The sequence below is a fragment of the Micropterus salmoides genome, unplaced genomic scaffold, assembly GCF_014851395.1.
Source record: "Micropterus salmoides isolate LMB-PRFRI ecotype aquatic unplaced genomic scaffold, ASM1485139v1 Ms_hic_scaffold_9, whole genome shotgun sequence".
Lineage (NCBI taxonomy): Eukaryota > Metazoa > Chordata > Actinopteri > Centrarchiformes > Centrarchidae > Micropterus > Micropterus salmoides.
The window spans coordinates 38,325,518-38,333,216 of NW_024044681.1; the positions used below are offsets into that span (position 1 = coordinate 38,325,518).

At 38.3% G+C, this 7,699-nt stretch overlaps 1 pseudogene; it reads left to right on the top strand.

Moving 5' to 3' along the window:
• Window positions 1-7: 7 nt before the first annotated feature.
• Window positions 8-7,269, top strand: LOC119895018 (annotated as a pseudogene).
• The last annotated feature ends 430 nt before the right edge of the window (window positions 7,270-7,699 follow it).

Genomic DNA, 7,699 nt, shown 5'->3' on the forward strand with positions numbered 1-7,699 from the left:
ATCCGTGAACGAACCTGGAGATGTAGAATACTATGAGAAGAGTGATGATAGCAGAACAGTGGAAAGAGAATCTGAAATCAAGTCTGTTCCATTTGCAACCAATGAGAAAGGTAACATTTAATGATTAATTGAAAGCTGCAGTAATATGAAACAGTCAAACTTAGTTCAATAACACCTTGCTCTGACCTTCTTATAATACAGTTATTCTATTGTAGGTACCTTAGATATGGATATGAGTGGAAACAAGGATGAGGTAAGACGCTCCCAATGTTTTTACAAGATCTTTAGGATTATTTACTTTATCTCATTGTATGAAATTATCATTTTTACATACAGTACATATTTATTTGCTTATTCACAGCAGTCAGTGAAAATTTCTGAAGAGATCAAAAGGAAGAAAGAATATCAAAGAGAAACTGAAACACTGCTTGGCAGACTTCACCTTCAATACAAACATCAACAGAAGTTGACACCAGCAGATTTTCTTAAAATTGGGCCACCTGTGAAACAGGACCAGGACACATCTGAGAAAGATCTAGCTCGTACTTTTCTTCAGAGGTTGATGATGTTAGACTACAGAGCCAGATACATTCCTGTAAGAAGACGTCCTGAGGTGAGCCAGTCAAAGCTTGTTCCAGTGTTTGACACTGTTGAGACGGATGCCTTAGATGCTCTTTTTAGCACCAGTGTAGACTCAGATCAATCAAAACAGACTCACGTGCATCCAATGGATGTTCAAATGGCAGTATTTCACTGCTCAGACAGCTTCCTTAAGCAGAACATGATCACAAAGCTATCACAATGTCAGTATGCCTTACCTTTGCTTGTTCCTGACCCAGTCACAATGGAGACTGAATGCCCTCTGTGGACTTTCAGACAAATAACGAAAACATGGAAGATAACTCAAATCAAAGATGATTCAAACACTGTCACCATGAAGAGTATGCCCATCTGCAAAGCTGAGACACCCATGGTGTCATTTTTCCGCCTGGGTTCACTGTCACTATCTAAATCTCAGCTGATGAACTCTTTGATCAACGACCGTCACAGCACCTTCTTCCACAGAAACTGCCCAGGTAGCACCAAGTCTCGCCATCTGATGGATGGTGTGGCAGAGATAGCCTGGTACTGCCCTGCTGGAAAACACAACGATGCATTCACTGACTGCATAGCCTTCTGTAATTTCATGGTGATGCTCTGTCAACTGACAAACAGCGTGACATACTGATGGAAAAATCTTCAGTCACTGTTGTTCTTGTACCAACTCTGGAAAAAGGTGACAAAAGTTCTAAAGTTATCTCAGCACTTTACAAGTCTCCAAGCCTCTCATTATTCTCATTGCTGATAACGATGGTGGTGCAGTTCAGTTGAAAAAGGGAAAATACAAAATGGGTCTGAAAGACAGAAGCCAGTCAGATGTTTCTGAAGAACTGAAAGGAATCATTGGAAACATTTTGTCTGGACCACATGCATCCTTCAAACTTGAAGCCATGGCTGAGGTCTCTGGAATCAGAGTGGATGAAGAAGACAAAGGCTGCCAAAAAGGGAAATCTGCTGCAATGAAAATAGTGAATTTGCTTCAGGGGATGGATGTTTCAAAGATTAAAGATAGATTTCTCCCTTGTCAAGGCCGACTGTGGCATGAGTGGTGCAAAATAAACAAAGAACTGTATCACCTCAGAGGACACATTGAGAAAGAGAAAGCTGTGAAGCAAAATAAATTAAAGCAAATACGGGACGATCAATGCGCTGCTTCCTGCAGTGAACTGATGACGTTGTTCATTGAAAGCCTCTCATCTTTGTCATCAACAGACAAAGAGTATTTCCTGAAATGGACTCAGATCTTAATAGATGCGCTCTCCACAGACGATCTCTCTTTAATTCTCCAAAGCTATGATGAAAAGTGGTCTGAGGTCTTGGCTTTGAAGAAGAAACATGACAAATCTGATCAGCTTAGAAGAAAGCAAACTGAGCTTGAACAAATATCAACAAATCTACAGTCAGCAACTTTTGGCTTGGAGCACATCTTTAGAGAAATGGGACAGATCTATGAAGCTCATGCATCTCCGCAGAAACAAGGAAAGGAGGGACAGACTGACTGGTCTAAATACCCTGAGCTGGCTGCAGAGCTGATGATATCAGGACACCCAATGGAGCTGATGGATGGTGATGCAGGTCATGTGCCTTTGACATGGATCTCCGGTTTTTAAATGAAGTCATCAAGAAACTGGGCGACCAGAAAGTTTTTGTTTTGTCAGTTTTAGGCGTACAAAGCAGTGGAAAATCCACCATGCTGAATGCCATGTTTGGATTACAGTTTTCAGTGAGTGCTGGCAGGTGCACCAAAGGTGCCTTCATGCAGCTGGTCAAAGTATCAGACGAGATCAAGCAAGACTTTCAGTTTGACTACGTTCTGGTGGTGGACACTGAAGGTTTGCGTGCTCTTGAGTTGGAAGGTAACGCCACTCTTCACCATGACAATGAACTGGCAACATTTGTTGTTGGTCTGGGAAACATGACATTGATCAACATCTTTGGAGAGAATCCAGCTGAGATGCAAGATGTTCTGCAGATTGTTGTTCAGGCTTTCATGAGGATGAAGAAGGTTAAACTTTCTCCAAGTTGTGTGTTTGTTCACCAGAATGTTACAGATATTGCAGCTGCAGAGAAAAACATGGATGGAAAGAGACGCCTGCAAGAAAAACTGGACCTGATGGCCCAACTAGCAGCCAAAGAGGAGGTTGTGATGCAGAGTGCTTCAATGACGTCATTGCATTTGACGTGCAGAAAGATGTGAAGTACTTTGCCCAACTATGGGAGGGAAGTCCACCTATGGCTCCTCCAAATCCAGGTTATAGTGAGAGTGTCCAAGAGCTGAAGAGCATCATCCTCTCTAAAGCTTCACAGTCTGCTGGCATTACTCTCTCACAGTTCAAAGGCAAAATTCAGGACTTGTGGAATGCCTTGTTGAACGAACACTTTGTTTTCAGTTTCAAAAACACACTTGAAATTGCAGTTTACAGGAAACTTGAGGTGCAGTATGGGAACTGGACCTGGACCCTGAGGAGCGACATGTTGACCATTGAGAACCAGCTTTATACCAGAATTGAAAATGGAAAACTTGACAAGGTTGATCTCAATTATCTGTTTAAAGAAATGAGCCAAACATATGGAGAAATCAAAAAAGCAATGACAACGTACTTTGAGGACAACAGAGACAAAGAAATGTTGGTTCAGTGGCGAGGACTATTTGAAAGCAAAATCAAGGAGTTTCATGATGAACAAGTGAGAGGAGTTAAACGAAAACTAGAAGAAGTTATCCGGCAGAAGAATGCTCGTAAAAAGCTGGATGACAAGAAAACAGAGTTTGAGAACAAGCTGCTACAAAAGAGCAAAGAGCTCGCTCATCAGTTAAAAGACAAAGCAAAGGATGAAGAGGAACTTAAAAGGCAGTTCAACTCTGTTTGGAGCAGCTGGGTCACTGAGCTAACTGCAGATATTAAACCTATTGAGGAGATCAACTTGAAAGAAGATCAGTTTACTGTCCTTCAAGAGCTTAGCATTGAGTGGCCTCTCATAGACGAATCCAAAAGCAGTGGCAGGTACAACAACATGTCAGAGGCTGGAGATTATTTTGATTATGTAACCCTCACAAAGCACCAAGAGATCTGTGACACAAGCCAACAATCCCAAGATGATAAGGTGGAAAACAAGAACACAGAAGGTCAAGGAAGGTTTGCATTATGGGTGTCTGTTAAAAAACTATTTGGATTTGGATCAACACAACAAAACAAAACACATACATCGAGGAGTCATTTATCATATGAAGAACAGCAACTGATCAGATCCCTCATTGACGATGTCGAACAGCAGACCATAGATATAATCAAGAGCAAACCTGTCGCTACAAGAGGCTACAGTCCAACTTACTTGCAAGAAGTGGCCAAAAATGTAAAAGAACAAGTGACAGAATTTGAATCAAAGAGGAAATATACTCTGAAGAAGAAGTTTACAGTTGACCTCTTGCTGTATGTGTTTCACAGAGCAGAGAGTTGGCTTTCACAGTCCCATGAGAAATTCAAAATGAACAACGATGCCCTCACTTATTTAGAAAACAAGAAGATGCAATATTACAACATTTTCGGAAGCTTCTGCAGAGGAAGCTCGTCTGCTGTTGTGCTTGGAGGACTGATCTGTGAAAAGCTGAAGGTTTCCACTGTCGAGGCTGTCTGTAACAAGACTGCCATTGATCTCGCTGGAGAGATGAAGTGCAGTTTCCCAGCATTCAGTGGGAACAGGTTGAACTTGGAGAAACATGTGTTGAAGTCACTGGCTGAGAAAGAGGACTTGGATGGTTTTATACCTACATCCAACACCCAAGGAAGCAAGTTGAGACTTTTATAAAACAGCAAGTAAAGAAATACATCTTCACAGAACAAAGATATAAAGCACGAAATATACTCAAGAAAAATGTTGAAAACATCAATAAATGTGTGAGTCAAGCTTTATTTACTGCAACAGAGGAAGTCAAAATCCAGAGAGGAGACACAGACATGTGGGTGGAAGAGTTTTCCAGTTTGTTAAAAGATGAGTTAACATTTGACCCCATTTGTTGTCAAAACTTCAAAGACATAAACAACTTTGACTTTCTGAAAGAAGAGATAGAGAGAGGCCTTATATCCATCACGAAGGAAGTGAGCAGCCTCTCACTGGATAAGATTGAGGAATTCAGACTGAAACCTGATCAAATCCTCATCGATCAGCTGTGTAACTGCTGCTGGGTCACGTGTCCATTCTGTGCAGCTGTTTGTACCAACACCATGAAAAATCACAGTCCAGACAAACACAATGTCCCTTTTCATCGCCCCTCTGGGATCAGGGGGTGGCACTTTGAAAACACAACGGAACTGGTCATCGACTTCTGCACAACTTTAGTTGCAAGTGATGGATGTTTCTACCCCGAGCATGATTCAAAAGAGACTTTTCCTTACAAACGGTATCAAAATGCTGGAGAGAAGTATGCTACGTGGCAGATTACTCCTGATGCATCTAAACTGACATACTGGAAATGGTTTGTGTGTCGATTTCAAAAGCAACTGGAAGACCACCATAAATTAAAATTCCAGGGCAGTGGAGAAATTCCCAGTGAGTGGAGAAAACACAGTAAAAAAGAAGCTATTAAAAGTCTGGTTGAAATGTACAATCTGTAGTGACCCAGCTCTACTCAGAGTAACAGAAGTCCAAAGTTTCTTTAACTGCTCAAAAGAATTAGGAGTTTTTGATTTGATTGCGGTATTGAGGATGATGCCTTTCCAAAATGACTGATACAGTGCCAATTTATAATTTAATCATAATGTATTCTTACAGTATTATATATAGTGAATTGCAGTACAACATTAACTGTAGTTAGGATTCCTGAAAATGTCCTGAGGCAAAGGAGAATACAATGTTTGTGTAATTACAAATGATGTGTTTGTTTGCCTTTAAAGGATGATCATAAAAAGTATGAGACAAAACAGAATTAGTCGTTTAGGTTTCTGTTTAATTATTATTAAGATGATGAAGATGCATGACATTTATATGTAAACATTTAAAGGAAAATCTACTCTAAGAAGAAATGAAGAGGGAGTTTCTGAGTTGTCAGATATCATAGACATATTTTCATTCCTCTAAAAACAGGAACGTAATTTAATTGTATTTGACTTTTGTTTTTACCTTTTTCATTTATTTGAAATTCTCAAACAGACATGACAGGAAACTGAAACTGTGTACTTGAAAAAATGATAAGGGTGTGTTTTTAGAAGGATATTTTTATTCATTAAAGATGTGGGATTTTTTTCAATTCAAGATGAATGACAGATTTTTCTTTGTTGTTTAAAGTTGAAAGAGCAATAAAATGTGTAGGATGTTGAGCTGAGACATTTTATCAGACATGAAAAAGAATTGAATTCATTCTAAATAACAAATTACTATTTTTAGATTACAGATCTCAATTAAAGGCTTCATAACAGGTTTGTAGTTTTGATAGAAGATGTACACTGTATCTCTGTAATTGTTTTTTTTTGTAAACTGTCATTTGAGAAGAGAACTGATAGATAGGATGAGTCCGAAGGTGAATGTTCTGAGAGTGAATTAAGTTTTGTTGATTATGAAAATGCATGAAACTTGTATTTGAATGAGACTTGTCAAGTCCCATGAAAAGGGATAGAGTTGTGATAAGTTGACATATTATGTTAAAAAAATTGAACTGCTTTTAAAACAATGGTTAACCTTTTAACTGTATCTGTTTTCCAACTCATAAAAAATAATTTTTACATAAAACACATATTTTTGTCTTTATATTTTGTTTTTATTCTGTAGGCGACATTTACTTAAATTTGTATGATTTTTTAAAGACTTTGATGAATAATCTTTTATCTTTCTTAAGTATTTGGAGTATTCGATAATTTTACACTATATAATTTTAAATGATTGCATTTTTGTCCATATCAGAATTGGTTCTGTTCTTTGCTTAATTTGACTCTGTCATTGCAACAGTATTGATATCCATAATTAGAAACAGAAATATTAGTGTTTGTGAAGAAGAAATTGGTATATTTTCTTTTACTGTAATAAATAGACCCTTCATGTAGTCACCGGAGTTTAAGCCTTTTTGGCCAAAGGCCAAGGCAGCAAGGTCATCAAATAAAATTTTTTCTTCAGCTCTGAATAATTCTTCACTTTGAATGGTTTGTTGAGGAAGAACATGGTGTGGTGTTGTAATTTTGTCTTTTTATTGAATGGAACGGAGGCAGACCAGGGTTTACAGGAAAATACATGGAAATACTCTAAATGTTTTTTTGACAGACAAGAATTGGAGTTACTATGCCAACATTAGCTAGATCACACAGTCAGTATAAAATGGACACACGGAGATTTTTTATGGGTAAAAAAAGGTTGAGCTTGAAGCTGAAGCAGTGGAACAAACGTAGCGCTGAGCCAGGAAAACACGGGGCCTTTCTCAGTAGGCCTACTACTACGTAGTTCAGACTTGGCAAGTTGCACTTGGGAGTACAAACTCAAGGACGGGAGGACACAATACAGTCATTCTGTATTTGAAACAGCAGTGTACTTGATGACATCACCTCATCAACTTATCTTGGCAATAAGTGTCAAAGAATGATATGTGATATGCGATACGTTATGTGGTTATCTCAATGTAATGTATACAAGACAATGAAAGTTTTTGAAAATTATAAATAAATGAAATAAATAGATGGGTCATTGAAAGTGCTTGATTTTTTTATCTACTTCCCATTTACACACTTTCTTCATATATTGTCACACCCTCACAGCTTGGCCAATAATTGGTCCAAATTTCTCCATTCAGTCTTTAAGAGACGTTGCAGCAAACAAAATATTTGGAAACCTAGACAATATCCATTCTTCAAACCAATTTTCCAATGCTTGAAGCATAAAGAAATAATAATGTATCTCAAAATTTGGGACATTAAAGCCTCAACATTTTTATCATACTGTAAAACTGCGTGTCTTATTCTTTGAAATTTGTTGCGTGGTGGATAATTCGAATTGCTGTGGAGAGTTGGGTCATGCCTTGTTGTAATATAATGAGCTTCCCTTTATTTTCTCTTTAAGGTGAATATAGTACTATCTACTGGCAATGATGTTTCTGAAACCATAAACAGAATACAAATAATTC